Consider the following 25,053-nt stretch of genomic DNA (forward strand, 5'->3'; position numbering starts at 1 on the left):
GGGGACCCTGGGGGCAGTCAAGGGCTTCAGGTACCCATAGTGGGACACTGGAGGCCACAGATATCAAGGGGTCTGATAAATGAGTTCTCACTCTAGGGGACCTTTGAGAGTCTAATAAAACCTATGACCTGCCTCTCCAAAGTACTTGAGTAGTTCCCCCTCTCTCTTTCTCTCTCATAAACACTCACAGAAATACACAGATATCCCCAAAAGTGAATTTCCCAGGCAATAGTTTCATAGATCCCTGCAAGAAAGACTGTGTTTTTGGCTTCTGTCTTCCTGGACAGATGCAGAATCCACAGTAATTTACAGAGAATGCAGTCCATTCCTGTCATTAGGTCACAGTGATGCCAGAGAAGGATATCTTGCTCTCGACTCATTTTGTCCAAGAAGGAGCACCAATGGGTCCTGACCTGACTTGGTTGCCCCACCTGTACAGAAAACACAAGGCCAATTTGACTCACTCAGGTGGTGTTTTTCAGAGGGGCAGATGTTTTAAAATTCACAGCCTCTCGCAAATGGAACCCAAATTCCCCTTCCAGTTGAGTCTAACCATCTGAGGTCCATCAAAGACACAGCCCAGCCTCAATTCCTCTTTGAGGATCTAATGGCAAGGCACCCCAGCCCAGTCCTAGCCCCACTTCACGTATCGGTAAGTGGGAACACTCTTCTCTCCCACAGACTGGGGACCTTTTAAGTACTGACCAACAGTTCGGTCTAAGCGTGGTGGAATATGAGTTTGAGAGCAGAGCTTATGATGGCATCTTGGGCTTGAACTACCCCAACGAATCCTTCTCTGGAGCCATCCCCATCTTTGACAAGCTGAAGACTCAAGGTGCCATTTCTGAGCCTGTTTTTGCCTTCTACTTGTGCAAGTAAGTCTGAGATGGACAATCCCTTTCTCCAAATTAGCCTTCAGATGCTTTCAGTTTTCGAAAATTATAGAACACTTGTTAAGAAGAATCCTGTTAGATAATGTTCCTCCCGGCTGCCGCCCCTGGCCTCGGTCTCGGGGTGGCTCCTCAAGGTCACTGCCCCTGGCCTTGGGTGCGAGGCAGCTTCTTCTGGCCACCCCTGATCTCGGACGCGGGGTGTCTCCTCCTGGCCGCCACTGACCTCGGACGCGGGGTGTCTCCTCCTGGACGCCACTGACCTCGGTCGCGGGGTAGCTCCTCTCGGCTGCCGCCCCTGACCTCAGACGTGGGGTAGCTCCTCTCGGCCATCCCTGCGCCATCGCAGCCCGGCACTCTAGGCCGCTGCCTCTGACCTCGGATGTGGGGTAGCTCCTCTTGGCCGGCTCGCAGCCGCCTGCCCTTAGTGAGCCGGCTTGCAGGCGGCCGGGAGGAGCAACCCGAGGAGTGGTGGCTGCGCAGGCACAGGAGGGCCTAGAGGAGCTATCCCACATTGAAGGTCTGGAACAGTGGCGGTAAGGAGACACCCCTCGTCCAAGATAAGGAACAGCAGCTGTGCTTTGCTGGAGCAGCCGTGAAGAGATACCCCACGCCAAGGTAAGAGAAACCCAAGTATGATGGTAAGTGTTGCAAAAGGGCATCAGAGGGCAGACACACTGAAACCATACTCACAGAAAACTAGTCAATCTAATCACACTAGGACCACAGCCTTGTCTAACTCAATGAAACCAAGCCATGCCTGCAGGGCAACCCAAGACGGGCGGGTCATGGTGGAGAGGTCTGACAGAACCTACTCCACTGGAGAAGGGAATGGCAAGCCACTTCAGGATTCTTGCCTTGAGAACCCCATGAACAGTATGAAAAGCCAAAATGATAGGATACCAAAAGAGGAACTCCCCAGGTCATTAGGTGCTCAATATGCTACTGGAGATCAGTAGAGAAATAACTCCAAAAAGAATGAAGGGATGAGGCAAAGCAAAAACAATACCTAGTTGTGGATGTGACTAGTGATAGAAGCAAGATCTGATGTTGTAAAGAGCAATATTGCATAGCAACCTGGAATGCCAGGTCCATGAATCAAGGCAAATTGGAAGTGGTCAAACAAGAGATGGCAAGGGTGAACGTCGACATTCTAGGAATCAGCAAACTAAAATGGACTGGAATGGGTGAATTTAACTCAGATGACCATTGCATCTACTACTGTGGGCAGGAATCCCTCAGAAGAAATGGAGTAGCCATCATGGTCAACAAAAGAGTCCGAAATGCAGTACTTGGATGGAATCTCAAAAACGACAGAATTACCTCTTTTCATCTCCAAGGCAAACCATTCAATATCACAGTTATCCAAGTCTATGCCCCAACCAGTAATGCTGAAGAAACTGAAGTTGAACGGTTTTATGAAGACTTACGAGATCTTTTAGAACTAACACCCAAAACAGATGTCCTTTTCATTATAGGGGACTGGAATGCAAAAGAAGGAAGTCAAGAAACACCTGGAGTAACAGGCAAATTTGGCCTTGGAATGCAGAATGAAGCAGGGCAAAGACTAATAGAGTTTTGCCAAGAAAATGCACTGGTCATAGCAAACACCCTCTTCTAACAACACAAGAGAAGACTCTACACGTGGACATCACCAGATGGTCAACACCAAAATCAGATTGATTATATTCTATGCAGCCAAAGATGGAGAAGCTCTATACAGTCAACAAAAACAAGACCAGGAGCTGACTGTGGCTTAGATCATGAACTCCTTATTGCCAAATTCAGACTTAAATTGAAGAAAGTAGGGAAAACAGCTAGGCCATTCAGGTATGACCTAAATCAAATCCCTTATGATTATACAGTGGAAGAGAGAAATAGATTTAAGGGTCTAGATCTGATAGATAGAGTGCCTGATGAACTATGGAATGAGGTTCGTGACATTGTACAGGAGACAGGGTTCAAGCCCATCCCCATGGAAAAGAAATGCAAAAAAGCAAAATGGCTGTCTGGGGAGGCCTTACGAATAGCTGTGAGAAGAAGAGAGGCGAAAAGCAAAGGAGAAAAGGAATGGTATAAGCAACTGAATGCAGAGTTCCAAAGAATAGCAAAAAGAGATAAGAAAGCCTTCTTCAGCAATCAGTGCAAAGTAATAGAGGAAAAGAACAGAATGGGAAAGACTAGAGATCTCTTCAAGGAAATTAGAGATACCAAGGGAACATTTCATGCAAAGATGGGCTTGATAAAGGACAGAAATGGTCTGGACCTAACAGAAGCAGAAGATCTTAAGAAGAGGTGGCAAGAATACATGGAAGAATTGTACAAAAAAGACCTTCACGACCCAGATAATCATGATGATGTAATCACTAATCTAGAGCCAGACATCTTGGATTGTGAATTCAAGTGGGCCTTAGAAAGCATCACTATGAACAAAGCTAGTGGAGGTGATGGAATTCCAGTTGAGCTGTTTCAAATCCTGAAAGATGATGCTGTGAAAGTGCTGCACTCAATATGCCAGCAAGTTTGGAAAACTCAGCAGTGGCCACAGGACTGGAAAAGGTCAGCTTTCATTCCAATTCCAAAGAAAGGCAATGCAAAAGAATGCTCAAACTACCGCACAACTGCACTCATCTCACATGCTAGTAAAGTAATGCTCAAAATTCTCCAAGTCACATTTCAGCAATACGTGAACTGTGAACTCCCTGATGTTCAAGCTGGTTTTAGAAAAGGCAGAGGAACCAGAGATCAAATTGCCAACATCCTCTGGATCATGGAAAAAGCAAGAGAGTTCCAGAAAAACATCTATTTCTGCTTTATTGACTATGCCAAAGCCTTTGACTGTGTGGATCACAATAAACTGTGGAAAATTCTGAGAGAGATGGGAATACCAGACCACCTGACCTACCTCTTGAGAAATCTGTATGCAGGTCAGGAAGCAACAGTTAGAACTGGACATGGAACAACAGACTGGTTCCAAATAGGAAAAGGAGTACGTCAAGGCTGTATATTGTCACCCTGCTTATTTAACTTATATGCAGAGTACATCATGAGAAACGCTGGACTAGAAGAAGCACAAGCTGGAATCAAGATTGGTGGGAGAAATATCAATAAACTCAGATATGCAGATGACACCATTCTTATGGCAGAAAGGGAAGAGGAGCTAAAAAGCCTCTTGATGAAAGTGAAAGAGGAGAGTGAAAAAGTTGGCTTAGAGCTCAATATTCAGAAAACTAAGATCATGGCATCTGGTTCCATCACTTCATGGGAAATAGATGGGGAAACAGTAGAAACAGTGTCAGACTTTATGTTTTGGGGACTCCAAAATCACTGCAGATGTTGACTGCAGCCATGAAATTAAAAGATGCTTACTCCTTGGAAGAAAAGTTATGAGCAACCTAGATAGTATATTCAAAAGCAGAGACATTACTTTGCTGACTAAGGTCCGTCTAGTGAAGGCTATGGTTTTTCCTGTGGTCATGTACGGATGTGAGTGTTGGACTGTGAAGAAGGCTGAGCGCCAAAGAATTGATGCGCTTGAACTGTGGTGCTGGAGAAGACTCTTGAGGGTCCCTTGGATTGCAAGGAGATCCAACCCGTCCATTTTGAAGGAGATCAGCGCTGGGATTTCTTTGGAAGGAATGATGCTAAAGCTGAAGTTCCAGTACTTTGGACACCTCATGCGAAGACCTGACTCATTGGAAAAGACTCTGATGCTGGGAGAGATTGAGGGCAGGAGGACAAGGGGACGACCCAGGATGAGATGGCTGGATGGCATCATGGACCCGATGGACGTGAGTATGAGTGAACTCCGGGAGATGGTGATGGACAGGAAGGCTTGGTGTGCTGTGATTCATGGGGTCGTGAAGAGTCGGACACGACTGAGCAACTACACTGAAGTGAACTGAGGATAATGTAACCGAGGATAAATATAGCCCCAGGGCTGTACCTGACTTCACCACTGGCTTTTATAAATAACTTTTTATTGGAACACAACTCTGCTCCTGGGCTCAAAACTAGTAACTTGGTCTAGGTGGGTGAGTGAGGAGGAAGACTAATGGAAGGCAACAGAAAACAAGTTGGAGGTAAAAGCAATATGATTTGCTTATGAATTTGATAAGAAAGGAATGAGAAGGATGGTGGATATGTTTCCTTCCTCATTAGCATTCCACTGGGTGCCCAGGAACAGCTACCCAATTTGCAGGAGCCAGTGAAAAATGAAAGTGTGGGACACAAAACAAACGTGTGGGACCCCTTGTTCAAGAAATATTAGGCATTTCAAGACAGGGAGAGCAGAGGTGGGGTCCCTTCTGAGTGTGGGGCCCTTTGAACAGTAGAGGTCACAGGCCAGTGGTGCTAACTCTCAGTGACCTGAACACACACCCTTAGAATTCCCAGGCTTTGAGTTTCCTGAAAAATGACAAGCTGGACGAAGAGAAACCCATTATGCTTCAGCACCGTATCTGAGTGTGTCTGAACACTCAGGTCACAGGAGGTAGGGCATCTTCAGTAGATATAGTGGGTGGAGCCCAGCCAGGTGACTCAGCTTCTAATCTCCTCTGTGCCACTCATTAGCCAGTAACTGACCTCGGTCTGGATCTCAATCGCTCCTAGGCTTGATTTCTGCATCTGTACATGGGGACCTTATTAGGGCCTAGATGAGTGGACCAGCACAGCTTTCAGACAGTGCTGTTATTATTGTCTTCCAAGGATCCCCCCTCTTTTCTCTCTACACATGCATGGCGAAAGGCAGTGTGGTGATGTTTGGTGGGGTGGATAAATCCTACTGCCAGGGAGTACTCAGCTGGGTACCATTGATCCACGTGGGCAACTGGAGTGTACACATGGACCGGTAACCTCTCCCTCTGAGGGTCAGCCAAAGTGATGTCCCGCTAATGTACATGAACGCAGGCAGAAAGACACAAATAAATTCTCAGACACACAGTCACACAGACATAAACACCACCCACAAAGACACAGACAGACACATAGACACATGGAAACACACAAGCAGACAGATATAACATACTCAGAGACACATATAAACATGCATAGCTAGTCAGAGACACACAAGCACTCACAGAGACACATACAAACACATATACAAACAAACACACAAGCAGATAGATATGAAAACAACCAATGGGTTCATAATCCCCAGGCCTTCTGACCAGGGCTCTGACCAGTGTCCTAAAAGGGTCCAGAGAAGTCTGTGCTGCTGGAAAAGGATTGCACCCACTGCCCTGTGAGGCGTGGAGCATGGTTAGAGGATTCTATAGTGTGGTGAACAGAGATTCAGGGAGAATTTCTCCAGCCTGAACAGAGGTATATCATGACCAACTTTTCAGGGCTACCTGGGACTAAGGAAGTTCTCAGTAGGGATAAATGTCAGTTTAAAAACAAGGGAAGCCCTGAGCAAATGGTGAGAACTGGTCTCCTAAGGGAGCAATGACTGAGAAGTGTATAGAAATTTGCTGAAGTCTTAAGATGTGAAAGCAACTAATAAAAAAGTCACCCCACGTTCATGGGCACAAAGTGGTGAGGGGCTATAACAGAGAATCTGGAAGGTGGGATCCATGAGTGACCTGAGGACAAGAGGCATAATTGATAGGATTCTGTGTGATACCTTCAGACAAAAGCTGACCCATCCTTTGGAGTTTCTGTGGGCTAGTCATACATTTCCTGGCCAGAGTCTCAGGGTCTGAGCTGGTTGTAGGAGCAGTGCTGGGTGACACCCTGTCCTCAAGGAGCCCCTCTCTCCCAACACTATAAGAATCTGCTGCCCTCACAAATCTTGATCTTCATTCTGTGACTGACTCATTATTTGTTCCCCACCAGATACAGCTCTCTGGATGTTTCTCATTCATTATTTTCACAGTCTTTTTTCACTCACTAAACAGACAAGCCTTGGGCATCCACTGTGTGCCAGGCACTTTTGGAAGGCAGTGAGAATAAAACTTGCTGTCATATCTAAGAAGGCAGATGCACAGGAAATGAGACACACACATGGTGAATTGTGATTTTGGTACATGCTAGACATGAGGAAGTGTCTACAGAGACTGTCAAGAAAGGAGACTGAAAAACACTGGGGGAAAGACTTCCCTGAAACCATGACAATTAAGCTGGAATCTGGAAGATGAGAAGAAATTTGCTAGTCAAAGGGGAGGGGGCTCCTCTAGAAAGGAAGACCAGCTTGTGTCAAGGTGCAAAACAGCCTGGTGTATTCAAGTACTGCATTCAAGAATGTCAAGGAAGATGCCCTGTCGGGAGCAAAGGAAAAGAGGACAAGAGACAAAGGGCTGTTTAGGAGACAGTCAGGAATGGGGCAGCTCTGGGGAGACTCAGAGTGACCTTGATGCTTGCTTGGTCACACTGTCTCTCAGCATCTCCATGAAAAGAAAGGTTATTGCTTGTTCGGTGGCTGCGAGGCCCTTGTAAATACCAGGACATCACTGATCCTTGGCCCAAGAAGACTGGTCAATAACATCCAGAAGCTCATCGGTTCCACACCACGGGGTTCCGAGGTGAAGGGGCATGACCTTCGGGAAGACCCTGGGCATGCCCCAGGGTCACTCCCAGTCTCCACACACAAGTATCTCCAGGGCCAACCTCTCTCCTTCTCTCTCTAATAGCACTACATTTCTTGTTTTGCAGTCAATACACTGCCATCTATTATCTTCACCATCAATGGTGTCAACTACCCAGTCCCAGCTCAAGCCTACATTCTCAAGTTGAGGGGAGAAGCCTGAAGGGTGGTTCTCAAATAGTAACTTGCAGGAACCCTTGGGCTGTGGCTGGGAGGAGGGCGCCCTCTGCAGGCCAACTCACACTATTGCATATGCTGCTGAGGCCTGGGGCTGGCTAGAGCCGGCTACAAAACCAACCCCTTGAGAGTAAAGGGCCATCTGGGACACTGATCATCCTGAAATAAATGTGGAGACACCACGCCATGCTGGCATGGTGGGAGTCACAAGGAGAGGGGATCACTCAGGTCCTCAGTGTTCAAAGAGCTTTAGTTCAATCTGAACCCTCAGATGGATGAACATGGAAAGTCAGCTCTAGCAGTCCTTGAAATAAGTCATGTGACAAGGAGAATAGCTGGGGACAGTCCCAGTGTGCTGTCCCACCATAAGGATTAACAGTCTCCCTTCCCTTCTCACAGTTTTCATGGTTTGGATGATAAATTACATGCTCACCCAAGTTCTCGGATGCATCTTCCCCTAATTCTGGCCGGGTGCCCCCTTTTGAATCAGGCTACCCGACCCCTCTGTGGGGAGGCTGGATGCTAATATAAATAAAGGGTGCACAGTGACTGCTCAGCCCTGACACAGGGTATATGCTTCATGTCAGCTCCCTAGGGGAGTTTAGAGCTGGCTGATGGGCTCAAAGAAGAGTTTGAGGAAGAGAGGGAATTTCAGGAATTCTAAAACTGTAAACTCATGGAGCCATATGGAGGGTGGTTTGGTTCTAGGCAAAACTGCACTTGATTCCATGCAAATGGCATCCCAAGGTGCTCTGCACTGGGGCACTGGGGACTTACTCGGGATGATGAGGGCTACAGATTGACTGGTGGGGATGGGGAACCAGAATACTTTACCCAACCAACCTCGAGTGGCCAAAGACGGTGGGTGTGGGCCGAAGGAGTCTTCCCAGAGTTCCTAAGTTAAATCTTCAAGAAAGTGTTGTGGGCACTGCTCTATTTAAGATGGATAACCAACAACGAATTATTGTGTAGCATGGGGAACTTCGGTTACTTATATGACCAGCTGGATGGGAGGGGTATTTCTGGGACCAGGATACATAAATACATATGGTTGAGTCCCTTTACTGTCCACCTGAAACTCAGAATATTGTTAATCAGCTATACTCTCATACAAAATATAGTTTTTTTCTTAAATAAAGTACGGATTGTGGGGACGCAGGATGAGAACCAGCATTCTCTGCAGAGAAAACAAAGAGCAGGAGACAGAAGGAAAGAGATAGGGAGAGAGGAGAACTGTGGACACTTTTTTTATTTCTTAAAATTTGATTGAAGTATAGCTGATCTTCAGTGTTGCATTAAGTTCTACTACACAGCAATGTGACTCAGTTATACACATACAGAAATATATATTCTTTTTCACGTGGTTTATGACTGGATATTTAATATATTTCCTTATGCTCTACAGTAGGAGTTTGTTGTTTATCATTCCTCTGTATCCCCAACTCCCAGTCCTCCCATCCCCCACACCCTTCCTCATGCCTACCTCATGTTTGGCCCTTTTGGTTGTGGATGAACTCTCATATATACTGCTAATGAGAAATTCCTTGATACTTACCAAAAGAGGGAAATAAAACCAAGAACTGTGCTGGGTCTTGATATTTGTTGGAGTCGAATGTAAGGGCTAAGGCTAACTGGTGTGTGTCTCTGACTCCCCCGGGATTCTGGAGGCCACTGCTATACCACTTTTGAAGAGAACACAGTGAGGACATCTAGAGAGACCTGGATCCTGGGTGACATCTTTCTGAGGCTGTATTTCTCAGTCTTTGATTGAGGAAATGACAGGATTGACCTGGCACAGCCAGTATACTTTCTTGGAGAGGTTCAGGAATCAGTAAGGCCGCTCTTAGCAAACACTAAATCACACTTAGGATTCTCCTGCCCAGGATGCTGATGAACTGTATTTGGTGGTCTGCACACCCTGTTCTCATTAAAGAATAAAGGGTTTCACTCGTAATGGTGCTGAAAGAAACAGGTGCCTCTGTTTGTGTCTTGGAGGTGTTCAATGATCGGGAAGGATCTAGATCAGTCTGAATCACAGTTGAGAGGAGCCCACCTCCAACTGACTTCAAGGAAAGGGGAGACTCGCTGAAATGATTCTGGAAATCCAGGACGCAAGACTCAGCAAATACAAAGATCTCAGTGACTGGACCCAAGAAATCAAGGCATCAGTTCTCTATTTCACACCCTCACTCTTTCATTCCTTCTTTGATGGTCTAACCCTGAAAACTTTCTTCCTTAAAGCTTCTACACCTAGTGAGGGAGTCCAAGCTACCTGACCTAGGGTTTTAAATCCCAAAATCCCAAATCCATGGGTTTTGCATCTTCAAAAAGGAAAGAAAAGATTGAAGACATCAGAGTTCAAGGGTGTTCTCTGAATGACCCACCTCAGATTGCATATACAGTCCTAGATCAGCCATCCTGGCAGGGCCATGGTGTCCTTTGATTGGCTTTACATGGTCTGTGGCCCTGACCCAGCAGCACACATGATTGTCAATTTCCTCCAGAACTAGATGGCTGAAGCTGGGCAGAGGCAGCCCCAGAGAAAGCGACTGGGAGATAGTCTAGGCCATGGAAGAGTTTATGATGACCCACCAACTCCACCACCTCCTCACTCGGAGGAATTATAAGGGGTAATGAAATAGACTCTCTTCATCCCATCTCAGATGAACTTATCACTGGGCTTCTTCTCCAAGGGAGTTTGAGTCAGGTACTTTATGGAGAGCTGGTTCCCTTTTGTCCCACACCCAGTCACCAGGTCTCTGCCACATATGCCTGCTCTGTCCTTTCCAGTCTTACTTGGTAAGTCTTACTTGCTGAGCCACCCCTTTCCTCCAGGGCCCAGAATGCCCCTTCATTGGCTTCCAGCACTGCTGGGGAGAATGTAACACATGTATCAGGAGACCCAGGGTACACAAAGCCATCAGCCTTTCTGAGCTTCTCCATGGGTGGGGCTACAAACTGTTTGCTTGGAGCTGCCATAGTTAGGCACTTTTGCAGTGGAGTTCTTCCCACCTGGAGGCCCTCAGTAGATGCCTCAGCTGAGACAGCAGGGGTCAGAGGTTGATTCCCTTTCAGATTGACTGGTTTGATCTCCTTGTTGTATTAGGGACCCTCAAGAATCTTCTCAAGCACCATAGTTCAGTTCTTTGGCATTCACCATTTCTTATGGTCCAGATATCACATCTGTACCTGATTACTGGAAAAACCATAGCTTTGACACTACAGACCTCTGTAGCAAAGTGAATCTCTGGTGTTTAATACACTGTCCAGGTTTGTCATAGCATTTCTTCCTTCCAAGGAGCAAGAGTCTTTTACTTTTGTGGCTGCAATCAAGGTCCATAGTGATTTTGTAGCCCAAGAAAATAAAATCTGCCACTGTTTCCACTCTTCCCTCATCTATGTGCCATGAAGTAGTGGGACTGGATGTCATGAATGCTGAACATCTTTTTTATGAATAGTTTTTTGAACGTTGAGTTTAAGCTATTTTTTTTTCAGCTCCTCTCCTCATCGAGAGGCTCGAACTAAAGAAGAACTAAATTCTTTGCCTTCTGCTATTAGGGTAGTGTCATTTTCATATCTGTGGATGTTGATATTTCTCCCAGCAATCTTGATTCCAGCTTGGGATTTATCCAAACCAGCATATAGAATGATGTATCCTACATATAAGTTAAATAACCAGAGTGGCAATGAATACCTTGTCATGCTCCTTTCCCAATTTTAAATCTTTCAGTTGTTCCGTGTCTAACTGTTGCTTTTTGACCTACATACAGACTTGTTAGGAGAAAGGTAAGGTGATCTGGTACTCCCATTTCCTTAAGAATTTTCCACAGTTTGTTGTGGTCCACACAGTGAAAGGATTGAGCATAGTCAGTGAAGCAGATGGAAATATTTTTCTGGAATTCGTGTGCTTTCTCTATGATCCAATTGATTTTGGCAATTTGATCTCTGGTTCCTCAAACCAGTTTGTATATCTAGAAGTTCTCAGTTCATGAACTGTTGAAACTTAACTTGAAGGATATTGAGCATTACCTTGTTAGCAAGTGAGATGAGCACAATGGCATGATAGGTTGAACATTCTTTGGAATTGCCTTTCACTTGGATTGGAATGAAAACTGACCTTTTCCAGCACTGTGGCCACTGCTGAGTTTTCCAAATTTGCTGACATATTGAATGCAGCACTTTTATAGCCTCATTCTTTAGGAATTTTAAACAGCTCAGCTGGAATTGCATCACCTTCCATAGCTTTTCTTGTAGTGATGCTTCCCAAAACCCACTTGACTTCATACTCCAGTATATCTGGCTTTATGTGAGTGACCCAGCATCATCCCTATCCCTGTCATTATGATCTTTTTGTATAGTTCTTCTGTGCATTCTTGCCACCTCTTCTTAATCTCATCTGCTTCTGTTAGGTCTTTGACTTTTCTCTTCTTTATTGTGCCTATCTTTGCATGAGGTGTTCCTCTGGTATCTCCACTTTTCTTGAAGCGATCTATACTCTTTACAATTCTATTCTTTTCCTCTAATCCTTGCACTATTCACTTATGAAGACTTTCTTATCTCTCCTTGCTATTCTCTGGAAGTGTGCATTCCACTGAGTATATCTTTCCCTTTCTCCTTTGCCTTTCACGTCTCTTATTTTCTCAGCTATTTTTAAGGCCCCCTCACGAAACCACTTTGCCTTCTCATATTTGTTTTTCTTGAGGATGGTTTTGATGACCACCTTCCGTACAATGTTACAAACCTCCACTCATAGTTCTTCAGGCTAACAGACCTAATCCCTTCAATCTATTTTTCATCCCCACTATATAATCATAAGGGATTTGATTTAGGTAATAGCTGAATGTCCTGGTGGTTTTCCTTACTTTCTTCAATTTAAACGTGAATATCATTTGCTTCTGCCTAAGCATTGCTTCCAGATCATCACCTACCACTCCTGGTGGGTGTGGAGCAAAAACACGCAATTTGAGGACTGTTACCCTGGGTTTGTGCTTGGCTTTTCACATGCTCAGCTGTGTGAGCTTGATCAAGTCTCTTAACCTCAGTTTTCTCATCTGGAAAATGGGCCCCATGATGATAATTCCACCTTCTAGATTGCATGTATGCCTGCAAAGAACAAGTGGCGCTGAGAGGGCTTTCTAGATTCCTAATTCTGGAACAAATATGAATTATTCTGCCACCTGGGGAGAAGGAAATCTTCTGTTTAGAGGTTATGGCTTCCATCCCCAAGGCTAAATATTGATTCAAGCCAAACGACATCTATCTCTGAACCCTGACCCAGAACTCTGACTGAGCTGATTCTTGTCTTTGGGGTCCCACAAGAGCTAATGATTACTCTCTCAGATTACTTCCTTCCTCAGCCTTACCAGTCAGCCTTTTCTTGTCAACTACTTCTCCCCTGAAATCACACTGCAAGGAAAGTCCTAAAGGCTCTTGGTCTCTTGTCAGTTTCCCACATCTCTAGCACAGCAACAAGTAGCTGTTATGGCTACTTCTCATAGCAACAACTATGGCAACCTGTACAGTCCAATCTTAGCCTGTTAAATGAATCTTGCCTCATTTGGCCCCTCATGTTTAAATTACCTATAGTTGCCTTAGTAACCTTCCTATGCTTGCTGTTTAATGTTGAAATATGTGTGTACCTCATCTAGTTTTCTTTCCCAAGCATAATCCCAACCATGCAATGAAGTAACCAAACATTTAGTCATCTACCCACAGGAATTGACAAAAGCTAAACACCCATCATGCATTTCTTACTTGCTCCAAAATATCATTGAAGTGATCTGCTGAAACAATGTGATACATTGGCATGTACACTGCAGAAGGGACACGTTTTCTCTGGATTTGTTTTCCATCTAGTGAAGAATGTCTGCCATAAGCCTGCCCCTCCAGCACCTGGTCACCTAATTTTTGCAGACTCAGCCCACTCCAGATCCCTTCCACATCCCTCAATAAAATCTAGAGTACAGACTCAGTCAAAGTTCTCAATCCTGCAGAAAACAGTTTTGTTTGTTTGTTTGTTTGTTTAGAAAACAATACTTGGTAACACATTCAAAATCTTCAAAATTTGGTAACACAAAATTTTCTTATGCTACTTGCCTTGGATTCAAGAACCTGCACCAAAGGATGGGAAGCCTCCCCTTCCACCTAAATCTTTTACCTCTCCCACCAGGCCCACAGGCTTGACTGGACCCCAGAGACTTCTGCCTGTTCCCCGATGTCCTCTGTACATTAGTTTCAGTTCAATCTCTCAGTCATGTCCAACTCTTTACTATATCATGGAGGGCAGCATGCCAGGTTTATCTTTCCATCACCAACTCCCGGAGGTTGCTCAAACTCATGTTCATCAGGTCGGTGATGCCACCCAACAGTTTCATATTCTGTCTTCCCCTTTAACATCTGCCTGTAATCTTTCCCTTCATCAGGGTCTTTTCTAATGAGTCAGTTCTTCCCATCAGTTGGCCGAAGTATTGGAGATTCAGCCTCAGCATCAGTCCTACCAATGAATATTCAGGACTTATTTCCTTTAGCATGGACTGATTGAATCTCCTTGTAGTCCAAGGGACTCTCAAGAGTCTTGTTGAACACCACAAATTAAAAGCATCAATTCTTTGGTACTCAGCTCTCTTTATGGTCCAACTCTCACATCCATTCACGATTTCTGGTAAAACAATAGCTTTGACTATGCAGACCTTTGCTGGTAAAGTAATGTCTCTGCTTTTAGCATGCTGTCTAGGTTTTTCATAACTTTTCTTTCAAGGAGTTACGTCTTTTTTTTTTTTTTTTTTCTCCCCACAACTGTGGTCACTATCTGATTTTGGAGCCCAGGAAAATAAAGTCTGTCACTGTTTTCATTGTTTTTCCAGGTATTTGCCATGAAGTGATGGAACTGGATGCCATGATCTTCATTTTTTGATCTGTACATACCACATCAAGACCATCCCAAAGAAAAAAGAAACCCAAAAAGTCAAAGTGATTGCCTGAGGAGGCGTTATAAATAGAAAAGAAGAGAAACAAAAGGCAAAGGAGAAAATAAAGACAACTCAACTGAATGCAGAGTTCCAAAGAATAGCAAGAGGAGATTTAATAAAAGCCTTCCTAAGTGTAAACAAATAGAGGAAAACTTTAGAACTGTAAAGACCAGAGATCTCTTCAAGAAAATTAGAGATAGGGAGGGAATGTTTAAGGCAAAGATGGGCACAATAAAAGAGAGATATGGGGTGAACCTAACAGAAGCAGAATATATTAAGAAGAGTGTGAAAGAATACATAAAAGAACTGCACAAAAATGATATTAATGACCCAGATAACACCGATGGTGTGATCACTCACTTAGAGCTAGACAATCCTGAAATGCGAAGTCAAATGGGTCTTCAGAAGCATCACTAATAGCAAAGCTAGTTGAGGGGATGGCATTGCAGTAAAGCTATATCAGATCCTAAAAGATGATGCTTTTAAAGTGCTGCACTCAATATGCCAGCACATGTGGAAAACTCAGCAGTGGCCACAGGACTGGAAAGGTCGTTTTCATTGCAATCCCCAAAAAAAGGTGATTTCAAAGAATGCTCAACTACCACACAGTTGCACTCATCTCACATGCTACCAAAGTAATTTCTCCAAGCAAGTCTTCAATAGTACATGAACTGAGAAATTCCATATGTTCAAGCTGGATTTAGAAAAGGCACAGGAACCAGAGATCAAATTGCCAACATTCATTGGATCATAGAAAAAGCAAGAAAATTCTAGAAAAACATCTACTTCTGCTTTATTGACCATGCAAAATCCTTTGACTGTGTGGATCACAACAAACTGTGGAAAACTTACAGAGATGGGAATACCAGACCATCTTACTTTCCTTCTGAGAAATCTGTATGCAGGTCAAGAAGCAACAGTTAGAACTGAACATGGAACAGCAGACTGGTTCCAAATCGGGAAAGGCGTACATAAAGTCTGTATATTGTCACTTCGCTTATTTAACTTATATGCAGAGTACATCATGTGAAATGTCCCACTGGATGAAGCAAAAGCTGAAATCAAGTTTGCTGGGAGAACTATCAATAGCCTCAGATATGCAGACGACATCACCCTCATGTCAGAAATTGAAGAGGAACTAAAGAGCCTCTTGATGAAAGTGAAATAGGAGAGTGAAACATCTGGTTTAAACTCTACATTCAGAGAATGAAGATCATGGCATTTAGTCCCATCACTTCATGGCAAATAGATGGGGAAATAACGGAAACAGTGAGAAACTTTATTTTCGGGGGATCCAAAATCACTGCAGATGATGACTGCAGCCATGAAATTAAAAGATGCTTGCTCATTTGAAGCAAAACTATGACAAATCTATGCAAAAGTTTTTAAAGTAGAGAGATTACTTTGCTGAAAAATTTCAGTATAATCAAAGCTATGATTTTTCCAGTTTTCATATGTGGATGTGACAGTTGCACCATAAATAATGGTGAGCAATGAAGAATTGATGGTTTTGAACTGTGGTGTAGACAAGACTCTTGAGAGTCCCTTGGACTGCAAGGAGATCCACCCAGTCATCCTAAAGGAAATCAAACCTGAATATTCATTGGAAGGACTGATGTTGAAATTGAACCTCCAATACTTTGACCAACTGATGTGAACAACTGACTCATTAGAAAAAAACAAAAAAACAAAAAAACCTGTTACTGGCCAAGATTGAAGGCAGGAGGAGAGAGGATGACAGAGGATGAGATGGTTGGATGGAATCACCAACTCGATGGAAATGAGTTTGCTCAAGCTCCAGGAGTTGGTGAAGAACAGCGAGCCCTGGCATGCTGCAGTCCATGGGGTTGCAAAGAGTCGGACATGACTGAGTGACTGAACTGAACTGAACATACCACATAGCAAATACTATTTGTAATTGGCATGTTTCTCCAGCAAGACTGAGGCTCCCTAAGGCCCCAACACATATCCCAATCAAGTTTGCACCCATGCACAGAAGTCAGTGCCTAGCATTCACAAGGTATTCAGTGAGTCTGATTACAGGGGGACCTCCATTTTAGTCGACATAAAGGAGTAAAGGACACATTTATCCTCTTCTTTCAAATAACTCCAAAGTAGAAAAGACAAATGAAAGAGCATTGTTTTACATCAAACATCTGGCAGCAGGGAATGGATTCCCGAGGCGGGGAGCAAGTAAGGAGAGTTCTACAGTTGCTTCTACTATAAAAATATTTTCCATCACATACATGGAAGGTGTACCTAGGCAGAGACAAACAGTCTCCCCAAGAAGAGAGATTTATGACTCTATATAGTTAGCATTCACAGGAGAGCGCTACATAAAGAGAACTGTGCAAGTGTACAGATGATATCCTTCCAGTTTTCACCAGAGAGTTGGCAGTATGGTCTGGATTCTAGGGAACAATCCTTGAGTCTCAAATTTGAATAAATCTAACTGTGTCCCTACCCACCAGCGTTGAAATTACTCATTTTTAAATATACATTTATTTACTTTAATTAGAGGTTAATTACTTTACAATATTATATTGGTTTTTCCATACATTGACATGAATCTGCCACGTGTGTACATGTGTTCCCCATCCTGAACCCCCTCCCACCTCCCTCCTCATACCATCCTTCTAGGTCATCCCAATGCACCAGCCCTGAGCATCCAGTATCATGCATCGAACCTGGACTGGTGATTCATTTCTCATATGATAATATACATGTTTCAATGCCATTCCCCCAAATCATCTCACCTTCACCCTCTCCCACAGAGTCCAGAAGACTGTTCTATACATTTGTGTCACTTTTGCTGAGTTGCATACTGGGGTTATTGTTACCATTCTTCTAAAATTCCATATATATGTGTTAGTATACTGTATTGGTGTTTTTCTTTCTGGCTTACATCATTCTGTATAATAGGCTCTAGTTTCATCCACCTCATTAGAACTGATTCAAATATGTTCTTTTTAGTGGCTGAGTAATACTCCACTGTGTATATGTACCAAAGCTTTCTTATCTATTCGTCTGCTGATGGACATCTAGATGGCTTCCATGTCCTGGCTATCATAAACAGTGCTGTGATGAACATTGGGGTAAATATGCCTCATTCAATTCTGGATTCCTAGGTGTGTATGCCCAGCAGTGGGACTGATGGGTCATATGGCAGTTTAATTTCTAGTTATTTAAAGAATCTCCACATTGTTCTCCATAGTGCCTGTACTAGTTTGCATTTCTACCAACAGTGTAAGAGGGTTCCCTCTTCTCCACACCCTCTCCAGCATTTACTGCTTGTAGACTTTGGATAGAAGCCATTCTGATTGGTGTGAAATGGTATCTCATTGTGTTTTTGATTTGCATTTCTCTGATAATGAGTGATGTTGAGCATCTTTTCATGTATTTTTTAACCATCTGTATGTCTTCTTTGGAGAAATGTCTGTTTAGTTCTTTGGCCCATTTTTTGATTGGGTCATTTATTTTTCTGGAATTGAGCTAAAGGAGCTGCTTGTATATTTTTGAGATTACTTGTTTGTCACTTGCTTCATTTGCTATCATTTTCTCCCAATCCGAAGGCTGTCTTTTCACCTTGCTTATAGTTTTCCTTGGACAAAAGCTTTTAATTTTACTTAGGTCCCATTTGTTTTCTTTTTGCTTTTATTTCCAATATTCTGGGAGGTGGGTCATAGAGGATCCTGCTGTGATTTTGTCGGAGAGAATTTTGTTTATGTTCTCCACTAAGAGTTTTATAGTTTCTGGTTGTACATTTAGGTCTTTAATCCATTTTGAGTTTATGTTTGTGTATGGTGTTAGAAAGTGTTCTACTTTCATTCTTTTACAAGTGGTTGACCAGTTTTCTCAGAAACACTTGTTAAAGGGATCATCTTTTCTCCATTGTATATTCTTGCCTCCTTTGTCAAAGATAAGATGTCCATAGGTGCATGAATTTATCTCTGGGCTTTCTATTTTGTTCCATTTATCTATATTCCTGTCTTTGTGCCAGTACCATACTGTCTTTATGACTGTGACTTTCTAATAGAACCTGAAGTCCGACAGGTCGATTCCTCCAGTTCCATACTTCTTTCTCAAGATTGCTTTGGCTATTCAATGTTTTTTTGTATTTCCATTCAAATTGTGAAATTATTTGTTCTAGCTCTGTGAAAAATACCGTTGGTAGCTTGATAGGGATTGCATTGAATCTATAGATTGTTTTGGGTAGTATCCTCATTTTCAATATATTGATTCTGCAGATCCATGAACACGGTATATTTCTCCATCTATTAGTGTCCTCTTTGATTTATTTCACCAGTGTTTTATAGTTTTCTATATATAGGTCTTTTGTTTCTTTAGGTAGATATAGTCCTAAGTATTTTATTATTTTCATTGCAATGGTGACTGGAATTGTTTCCTTTATTTCTCTTTCTATTTTCTCATTATTAGTGTATAGGAATGCAAGGGATTTCTGTGTGTTGCTTTTATATCCTGCAACTTTACTATATTCATTGATTAGCTCTAGTAATTTTCTGTTGGAGTCTTTAGGGTTTTCTATGTAGAGGATTATGTCATCTGCAAATGGTGAGAGTTTTATTTCTTCTTTTCCAATTTGGATTCTTTCATTTCTTTTTCTGTTCTGATTGCTGTGGCCAATACTTCCTAAACTATGTTGAAAAGTAGTGGTGAGAGAGAGCACCCTTGCCTTGTTTGTGGCTTTATGGGAAATGCTTTCAATTTTTCACCACTGAGGATGTTTGCTGTGGATTTGTCATTTATAGCTTTTATTATGTTGAGATACGTTCCTTCTCTTCCTGCTTTTTTTGGGGTTTTATCATAAATGGATGTTGAATTTTGTCAAAGACTTTCTCTGCATCTATTGAGGTGATCATATGGTTTTTATTTTTCCATTTGCTAATGTGGTGTATTACATTAATTGATATGCAGATATTGAAGAATCCTTGCATCCCTGGGATAAAGCCTACTTGGTCATGATGTATGATCTTTTTAATATGTTGTTGGATTTTGATTGCTAGAATTTTGTTAACGATTTTTGCATCTATGTTCATCAGTGATATTGGCCTGTAGTTTTCTTTTTTTGTGGCTTCTTTGTTTGGTGTTGGTATTAGGGTGATGGTGGCCTCATAGAATGAGTTTGAAACTTTACCTTCCTCTGCAATTTTCTGGAAGACTTTGAGTACGATAGGTGTTAGCTCTTCTCTAAATTTTTAGTAGAATTCAGCTGTGAAGCCATCTGGTCCTGGGCCTTTGTTTGCTGGAAGATTTCTGATGGCAGTTTTAATTTCATGCTTGTGATGTGTCTGTTAAGATTTTCTGTTTCTTCCTGGTTCAGTTTTGGAAAGTTGTATTTTTCTAGGAATTTCTCTATTTCTTCCAAGTTGTCCATTTTATTGGCATATAATTACTGATAGTAGTCACTTATGATCCTTTGTATTTCTGTGTTATCTGTTGTGATCACTCCATTTTCATTTCTAATGTTATTGATTTGATTTTTCTCCCTTTGTTCCTTGATGAGTCTGGCTAATGGTTTGTCAATTTCATTTATCCTCTCAAAGAACCAGCTTTGGCTTTGTTGATTTTTGCTATGGTCTCTTTGTTTCTTTTGCATTTATTTCTGCTTGCATTGTGAAGATTTTTCTCATTCTACTAACACTGGGGTTCTTCATTTCTTCCTTTTCTAGTTGCTTTAGGTGTAGAGTTAGGTAATTTATTTGACATTTTTCTTGTTTCTTGAGGTATGCCTGTATTGCTATGAACCTGCCTGTTAGCATAGCTTTTACACTGTCCCACAGGGTTTGTGTTGTTTTGTTTTCATTTTCATTGTATTTTTCCTCCCAGTTATGTTGCCTTCTGAGGTGCCAAGGCTCACCACAGACTTGCCAGTGAGACTGTCTGGTGGTGTTTGGAAACTTCTCTCTTTTTTAAGACTCCATTCCTGGCACAGATTTCCATCCCTACAGTTTGTGTCTCTCTTTTTTTATTTTTACATTTTTTCCTACCTCCCAAGGCTGTTTTTTCCAGTGGTCATGTATGGATGTGAGAGTTGGACTGTGAAGAAGGCTGAGCACCAAAGAATTGATTATTTTGAACTGTGGTGTTGGAGAAGACCCTTGAGAGTCCATTGGACTGCAAGGAGATCCAATCAGTCCATTCTGAAGGAGATCAGCCTTGGGATTTCTTTGGAAGAAATGATGCTAAAGCTGGAACTCATGTACTTTGGCCATGTCATGCAAAGAGTTGACTCATTGGAAAAGACTCTGATATTGGGAGGGATTGGGGGCAGGAGGAGAAGAGATGACAGAGGATGAGATGGCTGGATGGCATCACTCAGACATGAGTCTGAGTGAACTCCGGGAGTTGGTGATGGACAAGGAGGTCTGATGTGCTGTGATTCATGGGCTCACAAAGAGTCAGACATGACTGAGCGACTGAACTGAACTGAACTGAACTTCAAAGACAATGGGCTGCTTTTCTGGGTGCCTAATGTCCTCTGCCTTCATTCAAAAGTTGTTTTGTGGAATTTCCTCAGCTTTCAAATGTTCTTTTGATGAATTTGTTGGGGAGAAAGTCTTCTCCTTGTCCTATTCCTCCGCCATCTTAGGACTGCCCCTTTCTGATGCCTAAGTCAGAAACTTTCTCTATCTCCTTTATACTTTAATAAAATTTTATTACACAAAAGCTCTGAGCTATCAAGCTTCGTCTCTGGCCCCGGATTAAATTGTACTCTTCCGGGGGCCAAGAATCCTGGTGTTGTGATTCAACAACAACCTTTCATCTTGGGGGCTCGTCCAGGATCCTTCAGGCCAAGGTAAGGATGCTTGGAGCTCTAGTTCTTTGTTCTCTTAGTGAACACGTTTTATGCTGCACTTTACTAACTCTACGGTGTGCTTGTGTGAATGAATGGCATGCCCTGCGAGAAGCAAGTGAGGAGTCATGCTCTGTGGTTCCACGGTGATCTCATACAGCTCATGGCAGAAAACTGTCAGGGGTTTATATTGACCTGCCAGTGCCAATAGGTACCCAATGTCTCCTTTGGGAACCGAGCAGAAATGGGCAAAACCATGTGGACCGAACTCTCCTTTCTTGGTCAAACTTTTCGGTCTCTCTGACCATTTCATAACTCCTTGGGAATTAGAAGTACTAACCTAATCTATTGGATCATAGACTTTCAAGGGACTTGTGATCTATACTGTTACTGTGTACTGTGGCTTAGGTCCCAAACTTGGATTGGTAGTCAAGAAAGTGCCTAGCCTCACTAGGAATCTAAAATTCAGAAGCTAGATGGAGCTCTAGCTCCAAGAACACCTCTGAGGTTAAAGGTTACTCAGATTGGGACTGGAATGGGTTTTTTTCCTTTGGTAACACTGGCTTTTAGTGTACCAGAGGAGGCTCTTATACCGGTGTGATGATGCTTGAAAACAACATCTCAGCTTTATGTTTGTATCGGTCTTATTGTGGTCAGGAATATACTCAGGGTCGTGCACAGGCACTCAGGTGATGAATGTTTCTCCCCCAGCGGTCTTAGCTTGGGAGGCATTCTGGAAGGTTACTCTGATTGCACCCTGGGTGGTATCAGAGGCCAGCAAGGTTAAAGGTGAAGAGCTGGACATCAGGTAGAGATGCTATCAGGTCTACCCCTGGAACATCCAGACCCCATCTCGGTGGTATAACCGGGATGGTCGAGGACAGCACCTGCGTTGGTAAGGGACAGACTAAGTCTGACCAGGAAGGAAAAGCTTTTGGTGTAAACTCTGTCTACACCTCCGTCTAGAGCAGGGAGGGACACCTCCAGTAAAAAAATGACGCTGGTCGTTTTTTTTCTCTCTTATAGATGGGAGCTAACAAATCCAGCCTCACTCCTTTGAACTGTATCCTGAAAAACTGGGATAGATTTGATCCCCAGTGCTTAAAGAAGACACACCTGGTCTTCCTATGCAATACTGCATGGCCACAGTATCCATTCAAGTATGGAGAACGGTGGCTGGTTGGAGGGTCTCTTAAATATAATACTGTTTTACAATTAGACTGGTTCTGTAAGGAACAAGGGAAGTGGGGAGAAGTAGTCTATGTGTTGCCCTTTTTCTCTCTGCAAAATATGCCAAACTTATGTCCTAAGGGTATAGGTTTGCGCATGAAACCTTCAGCTCCCTCTTGTCCTCCTACTTTGCCCCTGTACCCGGGGCTCCAAGCTGAGCAAACTGAGATTCAAACTGCCTTGGTCTTAGTGGAAACCCAAACTGAAATTCAAACTGCTTTGGTTTCAGTAGAAATCCATACTGAGATTCAAACTGCCCATGTGGAGGTCCAAGCAACGCCTGTCTCCATATGACCTCAGACTACTCTGGTTTCAGTAGAAACTCAGACCATCGAAGTAAGAGATGAGATGGATGACAGAAGACAAACAGAAAAAGAATAACAGGTTTCTTCAGTCTATCCCTGGGATCTTATGCACAGAGCAGCCAGAGAGACTGAGGAACAGCCACACAAGCTGTTGCCTCTTCATGAAACACCCACCGGGAGAAATAATCAGTCTATGAAAGTTAATAAGCCTTTTTCTTATCAAAAAATACAAAAAATCAAGGAGGATCTGGGAAACTATTTAGAGGACCCAGAAAAATATATTAGAGCTTTAAAAGGTGTTACTCTGCTTTATGACCTTACTTGGAAGGATGTGATGTATATCTTGGAACAAATGCTGATTCCCAACTCAAAGACTCGAGTTTTGGGAAAAGTGGATGCTTATGGAGATGAATGGCATGGTAATGAATCAGTAGGGAAGAGGGAGGACAAGACAGTGGCCCTCCCCCTGGGAATCAGGTGGTCCCAGCTATAGAAGCAGACTGGGACTACAACACAGCTAAAGGAAGATGGGATCAGAGTCATTTTGTCAGATGTATTCTTGAAGGACTCAGGCAGGTGCGTTCTAAGCCTTTAAACTATAGCAAATTGGCTGACATAGAACAGGAGGAGAAGGAAGCTCCTGGTAAATTCCTAGATAGATTAAGAGAAGCTCTTCGCAGATTCACTGAGATTGATCCCAAAAGTGATGAAGGAAAAGTGATCTTAACAGATAGATTTCTCACTCAGTCAGCTCCAGATATCGGCCATAAGCTACAAAAACGGGTGTATGGAGCAAGTCAGTCTTTAGATACTCTGTTACAACTGGTTCAGATTATAGTAGGGAATATGAGGAAAAGAAAGAAAGGCAAAAAAAAAAAAAAAAAAAAACAGACAAAGGAAAAGGCAGAAGCCTTCACAACGGCTATGAAGAACTTTCTAAACAGCCAGAGAAAAATGCCCAGAGGGACCCAGGTGAAAAGGGATGGGCTTGCTATTACTGTGAAAAGGAGGGCCACCTCAAGCGGGATTGCCCTCAGGCATCTAAGCCACCCCCAGCTCCAAGCCCGGTCTGCAAAGGACCACAATGGAAAAGAGACTGCCCTCAGAGGTGTAGTTGTCCAGGGTCAGACTCTCAAGACAATCAGGACTGAAAGTGCCTAGGGGTCCCCACACAAGCTCCCGTCCTAATTACACCTGAGGAACTCCGGGTATCAATAATTGTGGGGGGCCAATCCATCGATTTCCTTTTAGATACTGGGGCAACTTACTCTGTGCTTACTGAAGCCCCCGGCCCACTTGCTTCCCAATCCGCTTCCACAATGGGACTGTCTGGATGAGCCAAAAGGTATTATTTCAGTTATTCTTTATCTTGCAACTGGGAATCTGGGTTATTTTCACACGAGTTTCTGATCATGCTGGAAACTCCCTCACCCCTTTTGGGGAGGTATATACTGAGCAAGGCCCATGCCTCTGTTTTCATGAATATGGAGCCCTCCCTTTCTCTCCCCTTAGTTGAACAAAATGTAAATCCTAGAGTATGGGCTGATGGAAAATCTGTGGGTCGAGGACAAAATGCTATTCCTGTAGTTGTCAAGCTCAAAGACCCGCACTTATTTCCACATAAGAAGCAGTATCCACTGAAACCTATGGTTAAGGAAGGGTTAAAACCCATCATCGAAAATTTAAAGGAACAGGGACTATTAATTCCCTGTAACAGTCCTTGCAACACTGCTATTTTGAGCATAAAGAAATCAAATGTTAAATGGAGACTAGTTCAAGATTTACATATAATAAATGAGGCTGTAGTTCCTTTATACCCCGTGGTGCCTAATCCATATACTCAATTGTCTGAAATTCCTGAAGGAGCCAATACTTCTCAGTAATTGATTTAAAAGACGCCTTCAATTCAGTGCGTTTTTAACCTGGACAGTTTTGCTCCAGGGATTTCGTGACAGTCCTTGGACAAAGTTTGTCACGGGATCTACAAAACTTTAATAGCTCTGAAGCGGTGGTGTTACAATATGTGGATGATACTTTGCTCTGTGCTGAGACAAAGGAATCTTGTTCTCGAGTCTCAGAAGATTTC

The 25,053-nt window shown here is 43.1% G+C and overlaps 1 pseudogene; it reads left to right on the forward strand.

Annotated features, from left to right (window-relative positions):
• The window catches only part of LOC138083438 (pregnancy-associated glycoprotein 1-like), a 30,369-nt pseudogene that overhangs the window by 4,326 nt on the left and 990 nt on the right, over positions 1-25,053 (forward strand).

This window comes from Capricornis sumatraensis, chromosome 8, assembly GCF_032405125.1.
Source record: "Capricornis sumatraensis isolate serow.1 chromosome 8, serow.2, whole genome shotgun sequence".
Classification (NCBI taxonomy): domain Eukaryota; kingdom Metazoa; phylum Chordata; class Mammalia; order Artiodactyla; family Bovidae; genus Capricornis; species Capricornis sumatraensis.